We start from the raw sequence: 25029 nt of genomic DNA, 5'->3' as shown, positions 1-25029 counted from the left end.
TGTTTTATTTTGTTTATATTATAAGAATAATACATGTTCATTTAGGCTAAAGAAAAAAAGTGACACGACGAAACAAGAAACAAAATCAGAATGATTCAGAATTGTCCATTAAGTACTAGAAGCACCAGCACTGTTACACATGTGCTGTGGTGCTATTTTTTTTAGCTTTGTCTCCTTTGTACATGGTCGTAGTTGTGTGTTGAAGTTTGACTTTAACCCAAATGATGTAGCATTTGGATGGGTTGTTAGAAATATCCTTAAATCGATATATATCAACACATACGAAGCCATGGTTCACATAAAGATAAGGGTTTCCTAATAATTATGATAAATATTTTCATGAACATTTTTAAATTCTGAATTGTTCTACTGGTACTGTAACAAACTGCCAGACACCTATTCCTGTGTTATTTTCCAAAAAACGAACATCCCTATAAATTTATTTCTGCTTTATAAATGGGCAGCTGTTTTACTGGCCCTGCAATAAGATATAGTTTTGAATCTCTGCTAAGTGGGTAGCAGAACATTGAGTTACTATTTTAATTATTGCTTTGATTAGTTTAGCAGACATTTTATTCAAATATTTATTAATTATATAGTTCCCCCTTTTCATGCATGCTCATATCCTCTCCATATTTCCCATTGAGACTTTAGTGTTTTTAATCATCAATTTTTATGAAATCTTCATACAATCAGGCAATTAATTCATTGCCATTTATGCTAATTACTATTTTTCTACTTTAATTTGTTTACTAATTTTCTCATACAGAAGTATTATATTTTTATATACCAACTTTTCCTTTTGGTACTTACATTGGTTTTACAATTAAAAATCCATTTCTAATTCAAATAATCATATTTTAATTTGTGTGATTTGATTCTTTTACATTTAATTCTTTTTTTTTGGTCTTTTCATTTTTATGGGTACTGGGGATCGAACTCACGACCGCCTGCTTGCAAGGCAGGTGCTTATGCCGCTGAGCTAAACCTCCATCCCCTACATTTAATTCTTAATCCTACATAGTTCAATTGTTTTGTATTGACAAGATCTTTACTTAAGCACTTCTCAGTGAATCTCAATGAGTAGGACAGATCTATCCTTTACACATAAAGAGACTGGCAGATCCATTAAATCTTCTGCTTTGAAAAATCTCTTTTTACAGATGGGCAGTTTGAAGAAAAGAAGATAGCCTTAGAAATAAAAGAATTGTTTTATTATCTGAACATTGGTTCCTTTCTCCAGTGATCAACTTCCTTTATGTCACCTCTGACATTTATAGTTCCAGAAAATTCTATGTATGTCCTTTGGTTTCTTTTTTCCCTCCTTCCTTCTCCTACTCCTAGAATAACTTCCATATATCATTCATGAGATCTATTTCTGCACATTCTTCTGTGCAAACCAACCTGGATACACATGTACTAAAGGAACCATAAGCTATTTGCAGTACCAGGGGGCCAGCAACTGGACCACTACTGTCCAAGGTTGGTTTGTCCGCTGGCCAGGTGGTACCCTGCGACATGATCTCCAATGTACGCAGTGGTAATCAGCTAGGCCAGTCACTCGGACTCCCTCCACAGCTTGGGCTGTAGCATAGCCACAACTCTTCCCTTGGTCTTGGGGTCTGATCCGAGTAGATGGAAACAAAGATTCTGTTAACTCAGAACTTCACAGCCCAGGAGAGAAGTCAGTTCACAGGGCTTAGATTTGAGGCATAAGCCAATATCCTATTTGGCCTACAAATATCCTTATAAAAAAACTCTCTGATCTTAAGATGGTCCCCATTTTCTGCCAACACAATATGAGTAACACTCCCCAGAAGGTTTCCTTCCCACTTTTATTCACATCCTTTCATTAGTCTGTCTGAGAAGGGGCTCAGCTGTGGCTGCGTTTCACCATCATCCAGAAGGCAGGAAGCATTTGGGACACCAAGATGACCTATTAGGCATAAGGAAATAGTGACACTGCAAACACACAGGCTTCTAGCCCCTACTCCCTTCCTTGGTGTGACACTTGGTGTGACACAGTCATAGCCTGAGCTGGTCTCAGCAAGGTCTTCAGTTGGCAGCATGCACTTAACGATGGGAAGGTAGGCCTCTTTGCCCTCTCCTACTAGGCTTCCTGTGAATTGTTTTATAGAAACCTTATCACCGTGCCCAGGGCTGGCCCCAGGCAAAACTGGGAAGTGAGAGAAGTTCCCATTTGCCTCTCCCCACCCATCTCCAGGCCACTCCCTCCTGCTGACTCTGAGCTGGCCCAACCTGGCTCTTTTCACCCCACTGTGCTTCCATTAAAATGATCTGTTCTGTCTCCCACCTCCTCAGGGCCCCTGCTCTTGACTTGAGAGGTGATTTGAAAGGTTCTTTAATAGGACTTTTCTAAAAGCCAGAGTCCTAACCCCAAAATATCAAGTTGGAAAGGTTTCTTGGAGCAATAAGAACCTTGTCTGTTTAAGAAAAACAACAAATACACAAGCCAGCCCTAAAACCCTGTGCCAGTCGCTCTGTACACGGAGCAGAGCTCTGATATCCGCCTGGCTCCTCTCTGGCTTTTTCTGTTTCTCTTCCTGCTTCCCATTTCCCTCTGGTCCCACAGTCCTGCCCTTTTCCTCAGGCTGGTTCAGCCCAGGCCCAGGCCACCACTTGAGACAGCCACACTCTAGCTGCATCTCAACTTTCTCCCATTGGGGACTCTGGAAAGGCCCTCCCACAAGATCCAGACAGAAGCGGCTCAAAGACAGGAATTCCAGATCTTTGAGTGGGTACCTGGTGAAACCCTCCCACCTTACCACCCTGAAGACAGAGAATTTCTATGCTTTAGTCCTCATCGCTGAGAAAAAGTAATATTAGTGCCCATTTTCCTGTGAGGTTACTGGTAAGCACTTTATGCTTATAAAAGCCATGAACATGCCCCACACAGAGCATGTGCGCTGGTTGGAGTGGCAGCTCCTGTGAATGTCGCTGTATTCCTTACTGTGACATTCACAGGAGTTGGAGCCTGGGGCCAGGCCTTTGAGGGAACTGTGGCAGGGGCTACTTGGCCAGGTGGGGGCAGCAGAGAGCTATCAGAGGGTCAAACTGGGACCCCCTGGGGCCACCTGAAAGTCCAAAGTGGTGGACCTAGATCCAAGGCCAGCCACCAGACAGAGCACAGTCGGTCGGACAAGAAATGGAGTTGGGAAGTGTGTCTGCCAAAGTCACCTTCTGGTCTCCCAGCCTTCCTCCTTACCTCCCCTAAATCTCCTTTCCCCCTTTGCTAGAGTGATCGTTCTGAATCACAATTCCAATGTAGTTGCTCCCTTGGTTAAAATGCTTGGATGACTCCACTACCAGAGTGGGGAAGAACAAAGTCAGTGGGCTGATGTCCAAGACCGTCTAAGAACTCACCACAGCCTCCCTGCGTCGTGCCTCACCTCCATTCCTCCTCTTCCTCTAACAGATCTGCCAGTTTCTCCTAAACATACTACTTTTTTTCCCTTTATTAAAGATACTTTCTGGCTTTTTTCTTACTTTCTCTATGTCTAAATCCTGCTCCATTTTCCACATTTATCTCAAATGGTCTTTATTATGAAATCTTCCTGGTTTTTGCCTGTGGCTTGCTAAAAACATTTCACTTTAGATCTCACTGAATCCTTCACGTCTGATTTTCCAATGGCATCTATTGTTGTCAACATTAGTTTCCAGTGATACATAGCCGCATCTCCCTGTCCTTAATGCAGTGACCCCTTCTACTCTGTCACTTCTCCAAAATGAGGGTTTCTCTAGTTTTCTCCCACTGAGTTAAACAAAGCAGGAAGCTGATGTGCTGCAGCTGGACCTGGCACATGGGAAATGCTCAGGAGCTATTAAAGGGTTTTGTGATGAGCACTATAATGATATCACCATCATCATCAGTGTCACAGTCATGGTCATGACCATAGTTGGAGAGACTTTGCCTCTCAGTGATCAGAAGGCTCAAGTCTTTTTCCTGCCCCTAAAACAGGCTCTGGATTATACAGCAAAGATAATGATCCTAATAATAGTAATAATGACCACTTGTTTGGGCAGGGATAGCAAATCTAGATCACAGGGCTTTCCAGAAGGAGCCCTGGAGAAGCAGGAAAACCTCCCACTGAGGCAGAGTGAGAATGAGTAAAACGACAAACGAGTACAGTGACAAGAGAAGAAACTTTTTTTTTGTTGTTTAGAAAGATAGTGATGTTTTCAATAAAAATTTCAACCCGGAAATTAAAATTTAAACAACGTAAGTGCCTCCGAGAATCAAGCAGCAGCAAGCAGTCCCTTAATGGTACTCTGCACAGCCTTTATTTTTTAATGTGGAGAAGGAAAGGATTTGTCATTAAAGTTTAAAAATAATCAGAATCAAAATCCCTTTTGTTCCTGCGGGCTGGCAGAGCTGAGGGGCCGATTGTGTGTGCTGAGTGGGTGTCCAGGAAACAGTAGTCATTTTTGTGCGTGTGACAGGAGTTGAGTCCAAATCTAAATTTAAGTGAGTGTTGGCCTTCTTGGAACCCATAATTTTTGGATCAATTATCTTGGGCTAAGTGTCTGAGTTTCTCTCTGTCTCTCTGTTTCTGTCTCTGTCTCTCTGTCTTTCTCTGTCTCTCTCCTTCTCTCTTTCAATAATCACAATACTTGGGCCAATAATTTCCTGCCCAGCTGCAGTGGCCTGTCTGGTTTACTCATAATTTTTGGAACTTGATACAATCATGGCCTTTGAGCCAATTAGGGTAATATTTAGTGTGTTGGAAGTCTGCCCCCCACCCTCCCACCACCTTGCCAAAGTGTGAAACATCTTGAGTCTAGTCTACAAGAGAATTACATGTTCTCAGATCTTGCAGGCCGTAGTATCCATCAGTGTAGTCTGTCCCATGCCCTCTCACAGTTTGGGAAAGAAAGACAGACTGGCATCCTTAGCAAAACTTAGTGTAAGAGTCAGATAAACCAGCTGTGTGGCTTCTAGTGAAACTAGCCTCCCTGAGTCTCAATGGTCCATGTGTAACATGTGGCCATCTAGATGTGGCTGATCTAGATGTGGGGAGCAGGGCTGGAGTGAGAGCACTTGAGTTCAAATTTTACCCCAATCATCATCTAGATGCAGCATTGAAGAAATTAATTTACCTCTCTGAGCCTTGATAACCTCGTCCATATAATGTAAGTAATTATAACACTGTAACTTAAGAGTTTGTGAGACTTTAATGAGTTTACGTAAGTAGAACCAAACATAATCATACTGCTTAAGTTCAAACCCCATAAAGGCCCAGATTTTTGGCTGTTTCGTATGAATCTAGAATAAGGTCAACAATTTTCTTTGGATAAATGTGTGAATGAATGGACTGATTCATACTTATTTGTTTACTCTCAGCTTCTTTCCACAAATGTTTCTTTTGTACAGTTCACAATAAAGTCATGCTTACAAAAAGCAAACACAATGAAACAAGATCATCAAAGTCCAAAACGGAGAATAGCAAGCAAAGATGAGAGGTCCCCACAGTCAGAGCTTCCCAGTAGCCTGTGAGAGTCCTAATTTTCACGCCCCAAGAGTCTGTGTTTTGCTGTGACTGGCAACTCTCCCATCCTGTCCAAAGCCTCAGTTTTTCCATCTGTAAAATGTGGTCACTTGACCCAGAAAGCGGACACCCATTCTTGGAATCAAGCATTTCTGCCAACAAATGGCTGTGAGGATGTAAAAGTAAAGAGATTTCATTTCTGCCATCAAGAAGTATTCAATGTTCCGGGAATTAAAAGGCATCGCTCTTTATGCTAGAAAATAGTATTCAACTAAGAGTATTGCCAAAGACCAAAGAAACGGTGAAGAAACAAAAAGATGCTTACCTCGAGGAATTCAGAGCTATATGGAAAAACTGCAGATCTGCAATGGTTCTTTAATAATGAAGAATTTGACCAGGTATTCACAAGGAAAGAATTTCTAATAAATGGGAAAAGGCAAGAAAGTCTGTAATCTATCTAACAAAACTAATATGCTGGGCAGAGATAGGTGATGGAAGATGTGTGTCTGTCCACCACCTCCTCACTTTTGCCTATGACAGACCTCACTAATCAATCATAGAGCTTTGTCCTGCTGAATAAGAAAGGATGTGGCCTCAGAGTCCTTCTCAAAACTGTGTCCCAGGCAACCACTCTCACATGCTCAGAGTGAGTACATAGAATACAGTTTATTTTTCCTTTGACTTACAGACAGACACACACACACACACACACACACACACACACACACACATCAGCAGTAGAAAATAAACCTGGAAAAGAAGACAGAACTAAAACAAGAGGCGCCTTCAATGTCAAGATCAAGAATATGAATAATGAAAACATCTGTTTGTTCCTTCACATTCAGCCATTCCTTACACTGGTATGATATCCGTGGAGTTTGTGGGCACAGACATTATCATAATATATATATGCTGAGCCTGTGGGAGCTGAACCCATCCCTGCTGAGGATTTCCGCCATTCATCTGGGGCATAATCCTCCTCCCAGGCCACACAGTGCCTGGCTTGTGCTTAAACAAGGCACGCACTGTAACGGTGTTCTCACATCACGCTGCGGGAAGAAAAGCAGTGTGGGGGACCTATGCCAAAGTGTTCAAAGGAGCTGCCCTAAAAGGTAAATGTGGCCTCTGTGCATTCTTATAGCACTGCTAGTGATCATCTCTGTGTTCCATGGCCAGCACAATTATCCCATTACGAGCCAATGGCTGCTCTTGATGAATGCATCCCTGTGATGGCTCTATTTAACCTGACTGCAGGAAAAGGAAAATCCACCAAAGGAACCTGAACTGGTTCCATGAGCTCATGTCTAGTAGGGAAAGCAAAAGGCATCTGAGGGCTAATGGTCAGTGAATCATATTGTTTCCGAGTTCCAAGTGCAACTCTATCCTCCACTCCTTCTCCTAAAGACCTCCACTCTCCGCCGCAGGAGGTGGGCACCTTCAGCAGCAGGAAATCCAGGGAGCACAGGCTGTGGACTGGCTGAGACTGTAGCTCCAGGTCCGGGTATCCTTGGGTGAATGATTCTTCAGGTCAGCATTTGTTTATACCCTGGCCTCTTACAAAATAGTTTACTGGTGTCTCAACTAAACACTTCTGCCTTACTAAAAGAAAGCAAAATTAAAATAAGAAATGCAAACCTCTTAAAAAGACCATATGGATGGAAAATAAAAATCAGGATGAAAATAAAACCTAGAGTAAAGCAGTCTACTTAATCTTTCTAAACCTCAGTTTCCACATATAAAACAAAGGAATGATAATATATTCTGTATAAGATTGTCGAGAGACAATCCTTAATCCTGAAAAAAAAAATAGTAAGAAAAACTAGATCGAAATGAAATAGAATGTAGCCAGTTGTCAGGATCCTCAGGTGGGGTCCAGTTCTGCATTTTAACTGGCTACTTGCCGAGAGTTCTCCAGCTGGAAGTGTCTCTGCAAGACAGGTCCACCTGTGAGAGGTGTACAGAGCTGGAAGAGGTGAAAAGAAATGAAACGTCCACTTCATTTCACTAACTAAAGCATTGCTGTTAGTGGTAACTTTGGTGTACTTTTATCCGTGAGCATATAAGGGACCAGGGTGGACTTTGCAAATATCATTTCCTTTGTCAGGGTGACTGGCTCAGGGATGGGTATAGGACTCAAGTAGATCCAATGAGATTCACAACCTAAAACCACTGCAAAAGGGAAGTTCTTTCCATTGCAATTGCTGAGCTGAGGCGGTATTATTGTTAGTGGAAGTATTTGTCAGGAATGAACTACTCTGAGGGAAGGCACTACAAATATAAGTAGCTCTGAGAAATAAGGCAAGGTAAATAAATTGTCAGCAGCACCTAGATCTAGCCACACCTCCTTGGTGCTTTGGTTTTATGACTTGGCAAACTATCAGGGACAATGATGGGTTTTGCAAACATCAGGTGAGTATCTCTTCGGTACCTGAGCTACGAAAGAAATAGTCTCACCTCACATACTCTAAAGTAGTTTGAATTCAGTATCTACCACTCATATCTTGAAGAATCTTGCATAATGTGAGATTCCTGGTCCTCGTGGTCTGCGGACATTGACTGCCACGGCAGCCCGGAAGGGCAAAGTCTGAGCTGTGAAGGACCAAGAGAACCCTACCTGGAGGAACCTGGAGAAGGGTAAAGCTGGGGTAAGAGTCAAAGATTCACTATCTGGAGATGAGCACTTTAGAAAGAAGCTGAGCTGAAGCACAGGCTTCACCCTCAGAAGGGTCTCCCGGGGGCCTTTAGAGCAGGTGTGTCTGGGAGCTCTGATTCTTTCATTCTCATCACTGTGGCTGCAGTGACCATGTAGGGCAGTATACAGCACCTTCTTCCCAACCCTCGAGGCCTCGAATCCCACTACTGGGAATTAACACCCACTTCTTGCTAACTCAGTGATCTTAACAAGTAAAGGCCTAAAGTTGGTTAAAGGCCTTTCATAGAAGGGCTTCTTCATATTCATTATATTTTCAACTCCCTGGTAATGTTCTCATATGACTAAATCCAAGAGCCAGAACAAAATATGTAATTTATTTATACCTCACATATCCTGAGAATCCAGTCTAGGGCCCTCAATAAATATTTGTTGAAATAAATGAGTAAATACAGTTATTCATAGAACTAATGGATGCTTTCAAAAGATAACAAATGTAAATAACTTGGTACAGAGCCTACCATATAAAAAACTCCCAGAAAGTAGAGTTCCATGTGAGATCTTGGATTTATCTTTTACTAATTGTCTTTTTTTATCATAAACTCATTTTAGGGTCCTGATCCTAGGTCAGGTCCAGGAGAAATGCTCTGTGATATCTTCAATTCCCAAGCAGTCTCAAGACTGTGCCTCTGTTACAATACCAGTGGTCACCATGCTTAAATTAGGCCACACTGAGTATTTTAGAGTGGATCAAGGCAGTTTCAAGACATAATGAGATGTAGAGGAATCAGTATCATAAGAAGATAAAGAGGAATAGCACAGAAGGTTCATTGCATGGCATGCCACTTTATGATAGTTGGAGAAACAGTCTCTGGCCTTGGAAGAGTAGCCTAGGGAGAAGAAAGAATGAAGCTGTCTTCTAGATTAAGGCCATGGCAAGCCCTTGGCCAATCAACAATCCAGTGAAGATGGGTCATTCCAGCCCTTTCCTGGCCTGTGAATGTTTGTGAGCCTGCAGTTGGGCTGGGGACTAACTTTGCAGGCCCAGATAAATTCTCATCATTTCCCAGGGATCCTTCAGTTTGAGTTTGATTCGCAGGCCAGGGATCTGACAGCTTTATTAGCACCTATAATTCAATGCAAGCGCCCAATGTGTTGGAAAACACTTTGAGGTTATCTTTTAAATTCAACTTAATTCCCTCTCAAATGCCTCTTTGTTTGCCAAAGTGCCAGCCAGAAGACTTCCAGGTAGGCAGGGAGATGAGCTTCAGATGGGATTCAGAGGGATGTGTTTGCTGGATGCCCAAGTCTCCACTTGGTTGGTGGCTGATGTCATTTCCAGTTAGTGGACTCCTGGCAGAGGTGCCTGCAGATGCTCAGATGACATCATCGGGGACCCACTTGTCACCAGGGGAGATAACAAACGGACCCCAGCCACAAGTTCCTGCTGCCCCAAGAAGTCACAATTCACTTCTTGGTCTTGCAGTGAGCCTGGAAAGTAGACATCCTGTGCTCTCACCCTGGCTGAGCCCCAGAAAACTCTGCCTGTCTACATTACTGAAACCACAGAGTGGGACACGTGAAGCTTTCTCAAAAGTGCTCAGGGACTGTAATCAGAGCAAATGGACAAGACTGAGGGGGCACGCACTGCTGATCATCTAGTGGGCATCCCTCTCCCATTTCTCCTGGACTACTGGGACCCAACGCTGTTACACAAGCATGTTCCTCTAGAACATGGCCCATCTCCATCCTCAGGGGGTGAGTCTTCACTAGTCTGAATCCATCATTCATCCATCTATTCATTCATTCAATAAGCACTATTGAGTACCCATTTTGTGTCAAGCATTATGCTAAGCACTAAGGACAAACTCATGAAAAATAAAACCAACCACTGCCTTCCTGCAGCCTTAATTCAGCTTATGACAGGAAAAAAACACACAAATATATACATTAGATAACAAGCATGCAATGTCAGGCCAAGAAATCTAAGTGTATGGAGAAAAATAAAGTTGAATAAAGGGAGAGGGAAATGACCTGTTATTTCAGATAAGATGAAATGGGGGGTGGCATTTGAGCAGAGCCATGAACGAAGGGTGGGCACCAGCCTTGTGAAACTCTAAGGCAAAAGCATGGCAGTCAGAGAAAACAGCAGGGTCAAAGCCTCAAGGCTGGAATAATCCGGGTGCTGAATGAGAAGAGCCAGTGTGGCTAGATGGGTGCGGGCCAGCTGGTCCCAGGAGAGATTTTGCAGTTTGATTTCAATGTGATGAGAGATCCTCGGGGGTCTTCCACCAGGAATTTACCTGAGTTACACTTTCAGAGGATCACCATGGCCACCACGTGAAAAGCAGAGCATGACAGACCAGAGACGGAGCAAGTAACCAGCCAGATGGAGGACGGCACCAGACTGGGGGTGGAGGGCAATCACCTGTAGGGTTGGGAACTGTTTTGTAGGTAAAGGCAGAATTTATTGATGAGTTTTACATAGGATAAAAGACAGTGAAGAAAAACTCTGAAGTCTGAAGCTGACACAACTAAGTAAATAGGAGTGTTTCATGGGAGAAGGAGCACTCCTAAAGGAAAAAGACCTAGCACTAGGACTCATCTGTGTTCTGTTTGAGATGCCTGCTAGACCACACTGTGGGGATGCTAGAGGGACAAGAAAGAGTGAGGAGGAAGTCAGGAGAGATGTCAGTCGGTCCTGTCTTTAGCCAGGGAGTGGGCTAGATTTCAGCACATGGGGTGCAATTCCAGCCAATCGGACACTGCTGGAGAAGGCCCTGGGGTACGATGTCCTCATTTCTAATGCGAAATTAGGGTTGGTTGGTGGAGTGAATGAATAAATCACTTAGTGTTTTCATTCCTCTTCAGGTGGTCACTGAAATCCATTAGGTACACCAGAATCAGAGTTAGGAGACCTGGCTGCTACCCTCGGTTCTTATATTAACTACAACCCCAAACAAGAGCATTCCTCTCTCAGCTTGTTTCCCACCTTCACTACCAAAAAAATGGGTTCGATTTCTGCCACCCCGTGAAGCTATAAGAACACCAGCTTTGGAATCAGAAACCCTGAGGGAAGTGTCACTCCTCGCCTAGAAATATCACCTCTGGCAACTGCAGAGCTCAGCTCCACTGCAGTCTCCTCATCTCCAGCTGATCTCAGCTCAGTCCTCAAAGGATGACTACGGTCGCTCCCAGCATCAATTTCCACTAAGTCACAAAGCGGTTTCCTGATAACTTGTGTTGAAGGAAATGGTGAAAATCTCCAGAAAAGGAACAGCTGTGAAGAAATGAACTTCCAGATAATATTAGTAAATCACTCAGCACAAACAAGGAAAGAAAGAATTAAACACCCAACCACTGACAACAGAGGTGATTCACTAACTGACTGTCAGTGGATGCTCGAGATCTTACATGCAACTAAAGCAATTTTGCGAAAGCCCTGGAGATATTGTATTCAATAAACTTCTTCCAGAGCTAATAATGAAAATTTCTTGCTTGGTAGTTTACAACACAAATTCAGATCCTTTATTTTGCTTCGATGCAATTTAGCAAATAACAATGCAAGTCTTCCAGGTGCCCGGCATTGTGCTAAATGGTGGCAGTTGCAGAAGCCACACAGTATCTGCCCTCAGAAAACCCACAGTGCAGTGCTAAGGTGATATTAAATAATTGGAGGGATAATGCCAGCTAATATATTTATACAGAGCACTTGTTATGCATCAAGCAGTAGACTAAATACCTAACACATACTAACCCAATTCATCTTTATAAGAATCCTTTGAGACAGATACTATTATGAGCCTAGGAAGATGGGTGACTTGTCCAGAGTAAGCAAGTAAGAGAGCCAAGATCCAAACCCATGTAATTTGGCTCCTGAGTCTATGTTCTGCGCCATCATAACTATGTCCCAGCCAACAAGAGAGTTAAAATGGAAAGTCGAGGGGTCAGGGAAGGCAGTCAGATGTTAGAGCAAATTTGTCAGTTTTTAAAAACCTGGTGTCCTTCCCCGAGCACAAAGGCTTGGAGCAGTGGCTACAGCGTAAGCTGCACTCACACATCCCCGGAGGCTTCCAGATCTAATGCAGTGGCATCTTCAATCTCCCAGTCATCCTAGCATACATAACCGACGGGGCCTCTGCTCAGCCTATAAAGAACTTAGAAACAACCGTCCTGGTAATGGCACCGAAGGAATGATTTTGTTTGTTTAACTCAAGATTTAAAACAAAATGACGCTATCTTAAGAATTGTGAAATAACAATTGGAAGTGTATGCTTCTCCTGAGACTTATAATAAGAATTAAAGCATATTAGGATATGTGTACAGGCAAATGCAAAATAGGACAGGGCTTGCACTACTGGGAAGGAGCTGGGGCCTTCAGAGAGGTGGATTATTATTCATGCAGCTTTAATGATTAACAGTCAAAACTCTACTCTTGCTGTTCCCCGTGTCTGAGGAAGAATAGGAGCTTTTGTTTTTTTCTGAAACAAAAAGCCATATCTTTCTTTCCAGGGAATGCATTAGAATGAGGGGTTTCTCCAGACCTGGAAAAAAGCCAGGATATTTTGGAGTCAAGGTCCCCCTCACCCCGCCTCCATCTTTATAGGGAGAAGGCCTGGGCTGAGTACTCAGCTAGAGGGAGGAAGGGGCTGTCTGCACCTGACAGCAGGTGGAGAGAGGTAGCCAGAGGAGGGCTGCAGGGGGTCCTGATAAAGGAGCACTGTTCCTGTTTACTGAGTACTGACTGGCCAGACACAAGGCTATACACTTCAGGCCCAGCAGCTCGTTTATTTATTTTTTTGGTGTGTGCTATGTTTGGTTTGATTTGGTTTTCTGAGACAGGGTATTATGATGTATTTCTAACTAATCTTGAACCCACTACATAGCCTAGGCTGGCCTTGAACTCATGGCAACCCTTCTGCCTCAGCCTCCAACATGCAGTCACCCATTTAACTAGGTTGATATAATCAATATCCCCATTTTGCAGATAAGGTACATGTAACCATATTTCTAGTAAGTGGGGAAGCCAGAGGCCAAGCCACGGCAAAAATGCTCCCATGAAACAACCATACTGAGGCTAGCACTCTGTTGATTTAAGCTATAAGACCTCTTCTTTAGGGTCCCCCTCAGAGCCCCTCTCTTATACTTTCTCCTGGCCCCCAGCTTGATGTTCTGCAGTGATTTGAGGTTTCTAACAGCTTCCTTACAAGCTGTCAACTTAATTTTAGGCTCAGAGCTTCCCTCCCTTGGGAACAAAGGGGTGGAGCTCCAAGGACCCAGACAAAGCAGAGCTAAGCACTTTTGAAGCAGACAGTGCTATAACTAGCTTCTCACCCAAGAGATGAAGAAGCTATTATTGGGGTACACTGGCACCTGAGAGGAAGAGAAAGCTTTTCCTGAATCAGGCTTCATACTTTTCCAGGGGCTTCCAGGCAGCCTTCCAGAGCTGGGCCCAGGACAGACTCTGAGTTCCAGAGGTGAGCGATCTGTCACTCCCAGGCCCCGGGAAGGGGCGGTGGAGGCCCGGATGGACGGTCGGCGCTTGGCTGGGCCCCCCTGACATTGTACACACTAATGCAATGTGAAGCAGCACGTCTAAATAGCCTGTCCGACTTTTTTGATGTTCTTGAACCCACAGATGGGATTCATTTCCACACTGTTCACAAAACGTAAACGATACAAGGACATTAAAGAGCATTAAACTACTTGATGACATTTTGGTCACATTAATGAAAAGTGGCATTTTTTTTAAACTACCAGAAAGAAAGAAAAGGAGTTTGGGAGGGAAGAGGAGACGTATGAAAAGAAGAGACAAAACCAGGAGGCAGAAGAAAGCACAGGAGAAGGATTTGAATCTACCCACAATATAGAAAAAATACTGCAACTCCCCCTTTGACAACTCCATGGGGACTTCATATAGAACAAAGAAGGGAGTAAAAGACATTTCAGTGGCTGGACAGGCCTGGAGGACGTACCTACACCTACATGGTGGGCAGTGCAGACACCAACATGGCATTCGCCAGACAACCACACCACCTCCAGGAAGCCTTCCGTGAGCCTCCCCAGACCACATTCTCCTCCAGCACATCACCTTGTCATCCAGTCACCACTGACTTTTCTGAATCCTCCCGAGATTGTAGGCTCCTTCAGGGTGTAAACCAGGACTGGGAATGTGGACTCACATATTGATTTTATGACCTGGAACACAATTCCCTCACCTCTGTGGGCCTCACTTATGCCATCTGTAAAATGGAGTAAGAAGAAAACCCAGCTCAGAGTTGTAATGATGCCCAAATGAGGTAATGAATGGAAACCACAGCGCTCCGTGCCTGCTGCACACACGCTCGACATCTGTTATAGATCAGCATCAGCCTTACGCCCAGCACCCCAAGAACTTGGCACACAGAAGGCACTCCATATATACTGCTAAGTAAATGAATCTCAAACGACTCCTTAGGAAAAAAAATCATCTACCGAGGGGCTAAGGATTTGGACTTGGAGCCACAGAAAGGAAAAATGGGTGGCAGAGAAATTTTAGAACTTATCAAGTTCTGGGCACCTTGTTTTAAAAATCAAAACTGTTAGTGCAGTGGTCTCTCTGGGGAGCACCAGAGGCAGTGTCCGGCTCATCCCGCCCACCAGCTGTGGCTGGCAAGTGGCGGTGAGCAGCTCCCCACCCCCACCCCCCACCCCACCCCACCCCCTGCAGCCCCTGCCCTCCCCTCCCCCACAGCCTTGGCAGGCCTCCTCCTTCCAGCCCTGGTGGTTACATTAATTGCTAATGACAATGGCAACCTTCACTCTGTGTGGTTTCCTGCCCAGATTCTGGATCCTTTACAAGGCTGCCTTTTCTTTTTTTCCCAGATAGGAAATGCAACCCGAGACGTGTGAAGAAAAAACAGTGTGCTTATTGTCATAGCCTCCACTCCTCCCGGGGCTCCTGGGCTGGCTGCGTGTGCTCTGGGGTGTCTGCCCCGCCACAGGGAAGAATAAACCCAGACTCAAATCATAGGAAATTCATCAAATGTGCTTCTCAGAGCTCTGTCTTTCAAGGTCTGTTTCCCTGCCATATGATCTCTATAAACCAAATCACTGCTAGCCAGGGCACAGGACCAAAGGCGCCGGAGGCTCATGGATAATGAATGCCAAATGCATGTGACAATAGACTGATCAGAGCACTGAATGGAAATTTCGGAGTCGTGCCTTTATATGCACGTATATGCACAACATATCTACCTATGTGCCGTGTGCACCCCCCACGCACACATGGTCACACACACAGCATGCACACAAGTCAAACACACAGGACATCATAACGTATTAAGGCCAGTTGTGGTCCCTTAGTGCCAGACCTAGATAACTCACCTCTCAATTACTCTGTTAAATTATCAAGACAAAGAAGCCTGTGCTTCAAAAGGATAAAATGAAAGAGAGAAAAATCAGATCCCAGTTTAGCTAGGGACAGTCGAGTAGAAGAATCTCAGATTTGACTTAGAAACCCAAGACGCCTTGAGCCTGGGGATTAGCAGAGTATATTCTTGGGTTCTAGAGGTAAATAAATGGAAGGGACTGACTGAAATCAAATGAGTTACTGCATGAGCTTTCCCAGTGATGGTTGTGACTCTCCCTGGGTCCGACCAATCCCTTCACTCGCTAACCAGTCTCCAACGTAGCTCGGGAAGAGAACACAGGATAGAAACTAGCAGGACACCAGCTGAAGGCAAAAAGGTAATTAATGTTACAGCCTTTTAGATTCTAGAAAATACTGCACTTAAAACTGCAAGTCAACTACGCGGCTGTCGGCAACCAATAAATGCTTCCATATTCACAGGCATCAGCAGTCTTCCCATTACAAAAAAGTAATAATACATACATATTAATGGATCACATTTTGTCCTTTGGGGAGCATAATTTTTAAAAGGGCCAAGGCAGCAATAATAGTTCCTTTAAAAATTCTAAATGCTGTAATTGTTTTCTCTGAATTATGGTGCTAGGATTTAATTAGTGATGAATGTTCGGTATGGGGTTTGGACATTTTTGATGAATTCAGCCAAACAGAAAAGTAGTCTTGTCCTCGTGGCTCCCTCCCAGTCCCCCCCCCCTCTTCTTTCTAGGACACCGCTTTGAAATATGTGTGTGTGTGTGTGTGTGTGTGTGTGTGTGTGTGTGTGCAGGAAGATGTGTCCATGAAGGAATTTTATTTTTTGCAGTTTGGCCATAGTTAAGAGATTTTTCACCACAGTTCAACAAGGAACTTGAAACATGGTCAGTGAGGTCATGCAATTCAGCACAAGTTTTGAGGTTTTCTGGTTATAAGGAAGAAAAAAAGTAAAGTGCAAACAGTGGAAATGTTCTTATCGTCAGGAAGAAGTTGCTCAGGTCTTAGGCTTGGGTCTCGGCTTTAACAGCTCATGGGCAAGAAAGCTAAAGGTGTGTGTGGTTAGCGGCAGGGGTGGAAAAGGATTTCTTCATTCATTCAACAAATAACCATTAAGCAAGGCCTACTGGGTCCAGACTGAGCTGGGCACTGCATACTTGGCCCTGGCAATGGAGTCCTTGCCTGAGGATAAATACAATTGCTTTGTTCTTCTCCAAGCCACTGCTTTGTAAAAGCAGCTGGAGAGAAGCCCAGACCAGTGGCCATCCGCACAGCACAGGCAGAATCAACGTGGCCCACGCAGCAGGGCCCCTGGGGGGCTGTGCCCACCCCTCTGTCCACCTTCAGGACTCCTTTCATTTGAGACCTGGAGGCTGTCCTGGGTTCCCAGTGTCCTCTATTAACATGCAAATACTCCTGGGAAAGGTCACACCTTGAGACCCTATCAGCTAACCTCTGGCTCACCAGTTACTTCTTAGCAAGGATTAGCAGAAATAGAACACCAAAAGGCTTGGGGGTGCTGGCTGCAGGGAGGTTAGGGTCTGTGGCGAAGGGGGAGACCTCTCCTCTTCCTACTGCTGAGGTTTGCATGGCCAAGCCAATTTGATTTAATTTGATAACAAATAAACGTTGTTAGTTTGAAAAAGGCTGATCTTTTATATCTTCGCAATCAAATAAAATCCCTCATTTGTATATATTTTTAAAAGTGCTGCATTTAAATCAGTTCACAAATCGAGTATCATCCTGGATTCTACCAAGCACGTGTTCCAGATACAGCACAAGATCATCTGATCTTCATCCCTGCCCTGAGTACGCTACAAGTGTCACCAGCTTCACAATTTTGCCCAAGTAGTAAAATGCTGCCTCCCAAGGCCACAGACCAAGATGGTCACTGAGAGCTGGGCTAACCCTCTACAATGTCCCTCTGGATATAACATTTCTCCTTCTTTTCTCTCCTCCACTCAGCCTTCTATATTATGCTGCTGAGACCCATGGTCCAGCTGTGCAGAAGATTTCATTGTTCCACTCAATGAAGCTCTTCAAATGCCCTTCTGGAGAAGGTTCTGCTTAAAAACAAAAGAGTCAGCATCAGTCAGGATGACTGGGTTCAAATCCTGGTTCTGCTACTTCTAGATACGAAAGCAGGTGACATGTTCTCTCCTCATCGATTTCCTCTTTTTCTGACTTTTAGAGGAATAGGTGAAATTACCGTAAGCATTCAGTATTATTCTTGGCACTGTCATAACACAGTGCTATCCTCTTCCTAAAATAAAATTCCAAATAATGTTCAGGTAGTTTAAAAAATTAGAGCACTAGAATCTACTGAGACCGTAAGAATATGCCTCCAAAATTACTCTCTTGAGGAAACGTTTACTTAGCTCCTTGTTGTACTTAAGCATAATTGTTAGTCACTCTCTCCTTTCTTCTCTTAATGAATATTTTATTGAAACCTTACTATGTGCCAGGCACTGAGCTAAGTATTTGAAACACCAAGATGCACACACTTGACCCTTGACTTTTAGGAATTGACAAGTGAGGAAAACTATAACAAGCAGTGACGGGTGTATGTAAAATGTTAGGAGAAACTGTGAGGGAAGAATGAATTGTCTGGGGGTAGTGGTAAAGACACCCTCAGAGACATTTGAGCTCACCATTAAAGGAGTGTGTATTTATTGCTACTTATTGGGACACTTCTGTGTGTCGCTGATGGGGCAGAGTATCATTTTAACATCCCATACATTAACTATGGTAGAGAATATTTTCTCATTTTTCAGAAAAGAACACCAAAGGTCAAGGAGGTTAAGAAGAGTGTACTCACACAACTGGCCCATTCGAATACTTGAGATTTCAGCCCAAGCTGTACTGGTTTTGAAGGCCATATACTTTCTTACAACCCAGTGGGCCAATCCATCTGCCACTCAGATCAGAAAAAAGAAAAAAGCTTTATTATCTATGGACTCATTTGTGTTTAAATTGTATACTGTTTGGTACATATGAAATGATTTAGTACTGCTTATTACATAGAGATATGTATTTATTTTAGAAGAAAACTGAAAAAGAATGAGTGAATAATTTGCCAAGCATTTTATACAGCTATATCTAATTAATACAGCTATCGAGAAATACAGCTATATCTAATTAAATATGATCTATTTTTATACCTATTGGTATCTTTCTTTTTTCATTTAACAACAAATCAAACATGGCTTTGATGCCGCAGCTACCTGTCTTGGCTCGTGCTTATTAATCGATGTTATTATGTGCTTTGAATGGATGGATGCTCTTATTTATTTAACCTACTCTTTCTTTGGAAATTCATCTTGATTTCAATTGTTTTTGATTACTGTAAAGAACAGTGTGGTGTTCATCCTTTGTACAAATGCTTTTGCACATTTGTCCAGGCATTCTTTCAAGATGAATTTTTTTCTGTAAGAGGAATTACAAGGTCAGATGTCTAAGATCTTTGAAGCATTTTGCCATACTGTGTTTCATCATGTACAAATTTATATTTGCACTGGCTGATTATGAAGGCACACTGACCTTTTGATGTTTTTATGTTGCTATGCTTTCTTTTTATCTTACTGATTTACAAGGGTTCTTTATATATTAAGGCTGTGTGCTCTTTGTCTTTCACATATTCTGGGGTATATTTGTTTATGAATATATTTAATATTTATACAATGAAATCTATAAGTGTTTATGGTTTTGCTATTGATTCAATATGTAGGAAACACTCCTCTAATCATGATCATAAATTTCCTTTTGGGTATTTTGTGGTCTCTAGCTTTATATTTTACTTTTAAATCTATCCAGAATTTAATGTTGTGTATGGGAAATATTTACATATTTCAAGTAGGAAGCAATCCAGATTAACACATTTCTAGGCAATAGTTTTTGCTCAGCCCTTTACAGATGACATGCTTTTACTGTCAAATCAAACCCAGTCCATACCAAATCATTTTCCATCAGTCTGCGTTTGTCTATTTTCATTCACAGTATCATGCTGTTTTGATCATTACTGCTCTGTGGTATGTTTGGTGTCTGGCAGTACAAGTCTCCTCAACAATTTTACTTTTCAAAAATTTTAATATAGTCTTTTTTTTAAATTCCATAAATGAGGGTATAAGGTACAGAGTTACTTAAAAGTATGGGAGTCATATGCATGGCAAGGTCAATGTACTAGATAAAAAACAACCTGCCTCATAATTTCATAGCCATATTCATTTCATGCCTGTACTGAATGGTGTCATCCTGGTGCTAGGGTCTGAATTCCCAATCTATCATTAGACCTACTATATTCTATTTGCCAAGGACCTTTGCAGGAGATTTGTTTCATTCTGTCCACATGAAAAGCCACTATTGCATCATAGTTAAGACAGCAAGATCTAGCTGAGAGATCTTGGGCAAGCTATCCTACCTCTCTTGAGCCTCAGTGTCTATTTTTGCAATAAAAGGCTGTCAGAACACTATTGACACATGAACTACTGCATACTGAATCAACCAACATTAATCAGCATCATTGTGTTCCAACGGTCTCGGGTTAAATAAAACAGAATCTCACAAATCCATTTGCAAATGTTTCTAGGGAGGAAAGTTGTCATCGTGTTTTTCCTTCTCACAGTGTCCAGAGTGCTGGTTCTTTAAAGCATATTGGAACCTGGCCAGATCAGGTCCCTGGGATGCTGCATGAGGATCCTAAATGAGCCAGTTCACCCGACACTACTTCTGATTCTTCTTAGCACCCTCCTGGTGGCCTTTGTCTATCCTGTCAACTTAGATATCCGAGATGCTCTCCCTCCTCAGTTTTCCCTCCGTTTCTACGGAGCAGATCTTTTCTGCCAGCTGGAGCCTTAGTTTGAGGGGAGCCAGGCTCCCTTGCTTGAGGACCCCAGCTGTGCCACAAACCAGTCCATATCAATCCTCTCAACTACTTTCTTCTGCTGAAAGAAAGGGGGTGTCAATGCTTTCCCTGCCAGCCTTCCATGGAGATCAGATGAGACTAACACACATAAAAACTTTTTATGGAATGTAAAACCTAGGCTAGGTTAGGTGCTCAATAAATGTCAGTGTATTCTTGAAGAATGTTCAGTGCTAAGTAACAGAAAACCAAATTTGAACTGGCTCAGACAATGAAGGATTTATGCAAATGGAGATCCAAATCAAAAGCTGGACTTCATGAAAGTCTGATTCAGCAGTCTCACCATGTCATCAAGAATGTGTTTACTTGTTTGTATCTCTGTGCGTTAGTTCCTCTGTCTTCACCCTCCCTGTCATGTACTCAGCTTTACCCTAGTCTCCCCCTCGCAATTACAACATACCTGTAAACATCCAGGGAGGACCCGAAGGCCTCATCAGAATATCTCTCCAGATACACCAACGAGCTCTTCAGGAATCCTAGCAGATTTCTCTTGTTGTAGCTTAGTGGCAAAAATCAGGTCCTAAGCCAATAAGTAGGGTCTGTACCTCTATGTGCTCGGAACCACAGCCCTGGTGTAAAATCACCTTTAAATCAGTGTGAAACAATATAGAGACAGAAGGCAGAAACCAAGCCAAGAGTCCAGTGATTCCCGGACAATGGAGAATGGGCACTGTGATGAGCAACAATGCCCACTCCTTGTTTTCCTCGTCCCCTAGGATGGGGTTGGGAGCACGGGCAATTGCCACCGACACAGGAGGCCTCAAAGCATTGATAGATTCTGGGTCTATAAGAAAAAGAAAGCTCAGCCTCGTGTCAAGACCAAAACACTTCTCTTTAACGGTAATAAGAACAGTAGCAATAATGATAATGTGCAGAGTTTAAAAAGTATTAAAAATAGATTTTTAGAGAGAACAAAAATACCTTTGTTCCAAACCACTTGAGAAGAGTTATTTGAATCTGTGCTGAAGGCCAGGGATGGAGTCTGAGGCACAATTGTTTTCCCTGCTCTGTTTTCAACTCTTTCTGTCACTAGGAGTCTTTCTTTGTTACCCCCCTTTTCTCCCTTTCTCCTCCAGCTCTCTTTTTTTCATCGGTGTAGACTGCATTAGCCTCAAATTCCTGGGAGAAAACCTGAGTGGGGAAGTCTAGAGGGGGCCGCACAGTAGGCCCAAGGCCTGACGGAGTAACCTGAGTGAATTCCTAGCCAATCCCCTTCGGCGGGAGAAAACTTGGTCTCCCTGGAAGGTTGAATGGCCCAAGTGAGCCCTTCACGCCTCCGGGTTGCTAAGCGACAAACACTTCAAGTTTGGAAATCTTTATCCACACCGGATATATTATCCTGGCAAATTGGACTTTCAGATCTGGCAGCAATGGAAAGAGTAACTTTTTTAAAAATAGAGACAATTTAGATGATTTCAAAGACATCTGGTCTCTTTTTCCAGCGATGTCTGACTCTTCCCTTTCACTAAGCACATTGGATCCAAACTCTTCACATGTACAAAGCACAAGGTCCCTGAGCAAAGATGCGTTTCAGTCACAAAAAGCCAACTCATAGAAAAGTGCTGCCATTTAGAAAGGCCCAGACCCTCCCAGGACAGCAGTGTCGGGCTCTAGCTGCTTGCTTCTTTCTGTTGACTCTCCCTTTCACCTACCTTCTTCCAAGTTCCTCCTCTCTCTGATTCTCATCACCGACTCCCCTTTCTGCCCTGTCTCACTCTCTCTCTCCTTTCCTTCTCTTTGTCTTACCTTTGTCTCTGGAAGCTTCCAGTCCATCATTTCTTTCTCATTATCCTTTCTTGCCCATGCTGAGGAAAACTCAAAGCCAAGAAGCAACACAATGGCTGATGACCGGGATGCTTGATTACTCTTCCCATCGCCTCACTGGGGTGGGCATTGGTCACTCTTCCTTTGTTCCTAAATCATAGCTGGTATAATCCCAATGCACAGTTCCTTCTCTGATAGCCTTTAAAAAAATTCAAGAGAAAACCAAACACCAAATACTTCCTCCACCTGCTTGCAAATACCTAGAATTCCTCCAACAGAGAATAGTGCATTCCACAACCACAGAGCAGTTTTAAACATAAATAATAAACAATTCCCAGCTGGGCAGCTCTTCACCATTTTCCAAACACATCCAGCTGTTTCCCACCAGTTCCCTCATTTGACCCCCTCCATAACCTGGAGGCAGAAAGTAACGTTATTATTACCACCATCTCCACTACACAGTGAGGAGACAGCAGCTCTGAGACAGGGAGATTGGCCAACCCAGGTCCACCCGACTGTAGAGTCTATACTCTTTTCCACCCTGTCTCTCTTCTCCCAAAAGGAACTACAATGGCCTGACTTGTTGGAGTAGCTTCGCTAACATCTTCAGAGCCCAGATTCCCCTCTCAGAAATCCCTGCTTTGAAGTTTGGCTGTTGAAACCTGTGAGCGGGGTATGCTGCCACCAGATGGCAGATGACACTCTGGTTTTACTGTGAGCTCCAGGCTTTTACCATAACTAAAAATGAGTCAAGTGTTTTTTCTGTATTTTATCTTTTTATAATCAAAATTATAGTTCACTAAAAAATAGCTAAGCACAGCAGCATTTCGCATCTATACAGATGATGATGATCTGAAGAGAAGAAGATATATATTTAGAAGAATAAATACACAGGTTGACTGTAGGCCTATCAAAATGTTCACTGACTGTTACCAGGCACAACCCAGTCTAATTCTACCCACAGAGTCACGGCCTACTTTTGGTTCTGAGTTGTTCCAAAGCACCCTAAAGTTACTACCTGCCCTTTCTGCCACTCAGCTACCCAACCACCAGCCTGACTGGAGGAAAGAGGCTGATTCTCAACTTCAGTGACCTCCTAAATCACCAAAAGCCTTGGTAAAACAGAACTCTGGTTCTTAGTTCCTGAATCTCTGATTCACAGGGCCTGAATGGGGCCGGAAAATTTGCTTTATTAAGGAATTTCAAGGTGAAGCTGATGCTGCTCATCTAGGGACATCTGAAAGACGTAAGGTAAGAACCTGGTCTGGCCCCTATGATCTCCCCATTGTCCCTCACCTCTCACCAACACTGTGGGGGAGGGGCTGAGTTCTATGGCCTCCCAATCAGAGCCTGGGATCCCACTATGAATAATCAACCCATAGCCACCCCAAATATGTGCTGGCACCAAATTATATTTGAGTCACTTTCACTAATATATATTTCTATTGCTCAGGGTCCCCTTTGGACAATACATGCCCCATCAATGTCTATCAGAAATATATATATATATATATATATATATATATATATATATATATATATCATTATAATGATGGAAAACGCCAGCACTTATTAAAGCTGCCAGCACTGCAGTAAAGTTCATAATAACTCTACAAGAATGGTCAGATTACTAATTCCCTTCCACAGATACGCAGAGAATCAAGATGACAAAGCTGTTATCCTGCAATGCCTGGACTAAATATAGTACTAGTTTATCCGTCTCTAGATGTTACCTCTCAGCCATTGCAGAAAACAACTAGCAATCTTCAGTGTGGGTATGGTAAGTTGGCTTCCTGTCTCCTCAGGTTTCTCCAGGCTCCTAGTTTTGGGTCCTGGCCTTTTCCCCACTGGACTAGGTCATGGCTACCAGTGGTCAGGATGCCCCATGGGCTCCTCTCTCCCCTCTCTAAATCTTCCATCTCACTCCGCCATGTTGGATGGAGGGTGAAACAAGGTGGAAGGCCTTCAGGCTCTCCCAGAGTCTTAAGCACAAAGATAAGCTCAAATGCATGTCCAGAAGCTCTTCAAGGCGGAGACGGGAAATCAGACACCTTATAATGAGCTGCAACAAATGTGATGGTGCTAAGTAGAAGCAACATCACAGAAAGTCCTCTCATTTAAGAACTATACAAACATATTGCAAGAGAAAATGGACAGTGATGGCAAGTGATGGCAGGGAAGAAAAAAGAAAGGAGGAAAGAAGAAAGAGAGAAGAGAATTCTAAAAAAAAGTAAAGAAAGAACCAATCCAGGAGAACAAATAACAAAAAAATAAGAAGTTATTTCTCACCATATTTCCACACTGTGTAACATCTTAATAAGAAGATAAGTTCAGGAATGTAAAGGTTTCAAAGATAAGATAATGAGATTACAAACAGAAAAGGAGATTGAAGATCTAAGGAAACAAATTGAAGACCCAAACCACATCATTACAGACCTAATACAAAAAGTGAGAGAGCAAGGAACAGGTATATTTCTCTGCAAATAAATTATTTATGCGAAAGAGGTTTTTGAGATAATCACAGTAAATGCGGATTAAAACAAAGACATGAGAGCAAGTACAAAGAAGCTAATAGATTTTCAAAGCACCTAATCAATAAAAGATAAGCATCCAACTCCAAACGTAAAATTTTTAAAAATTATCTAAATAAAGAGAAAAATGGGTATGCAAACTTGAAAGACATACAATATTCCCACAAAATTTAAAACCATGCAAGTAGATGCAATATACGGGTTAAGTAATGACATTTCAAACATTCAGACAGTTAAGAATACACGAGACCACATCTCAGCCTTCTCCAGGTAACACTGTC

The 25029-nt window shown here is 42.9% G+C and overlaps 1 long non-coding RNA gene across 1 annotated transcript in view; it reads right to left on the bottom strand.

Annotated features, from left to right (window-relative positions):
- Positions 1-22408, bottom strand: part of LOC134476293 (uncharacterized) — a 95374-nt gene extending 72966 nt beyond the window's left edge. Inside the window, exon 1 of the long non-coding RNA XR_010047869.1 lies at positions 22200-22408. This is a non-coding gene — a long non-coding RNA (uncharacterized LOC134476293). The remainder of the gene's footprint in view (positions 1-22199) is intronic.
- Positions 22409-25029: the final 2621 nt, after the last annotated feature.

The sequence above is a fragment of the Cavia porcellus genome, unplaced genomic scaffold (genome assembly GCF_034190915.1).
Source record: "Cavia porcellus strain 051 isolate PalLab524CR breed Dunkin Hartley unplaced genomic scaffold, mCavPor4.1 scaffold_6, whole genome shotgun sequence".
In the NCBI taxonomy this organism is placed as follows: domain Eukaryota; kingdom Metazoa; phylum Chordata; class Mammalia; order Rodentia; family Caviidae; genus Cavia; species Cavia porcellus.
The sequence above is the reverse complement of the archived record's forward strand: the minus strand, read 5'-3'. Positions and strand labels throughout refer to the sequence as shown.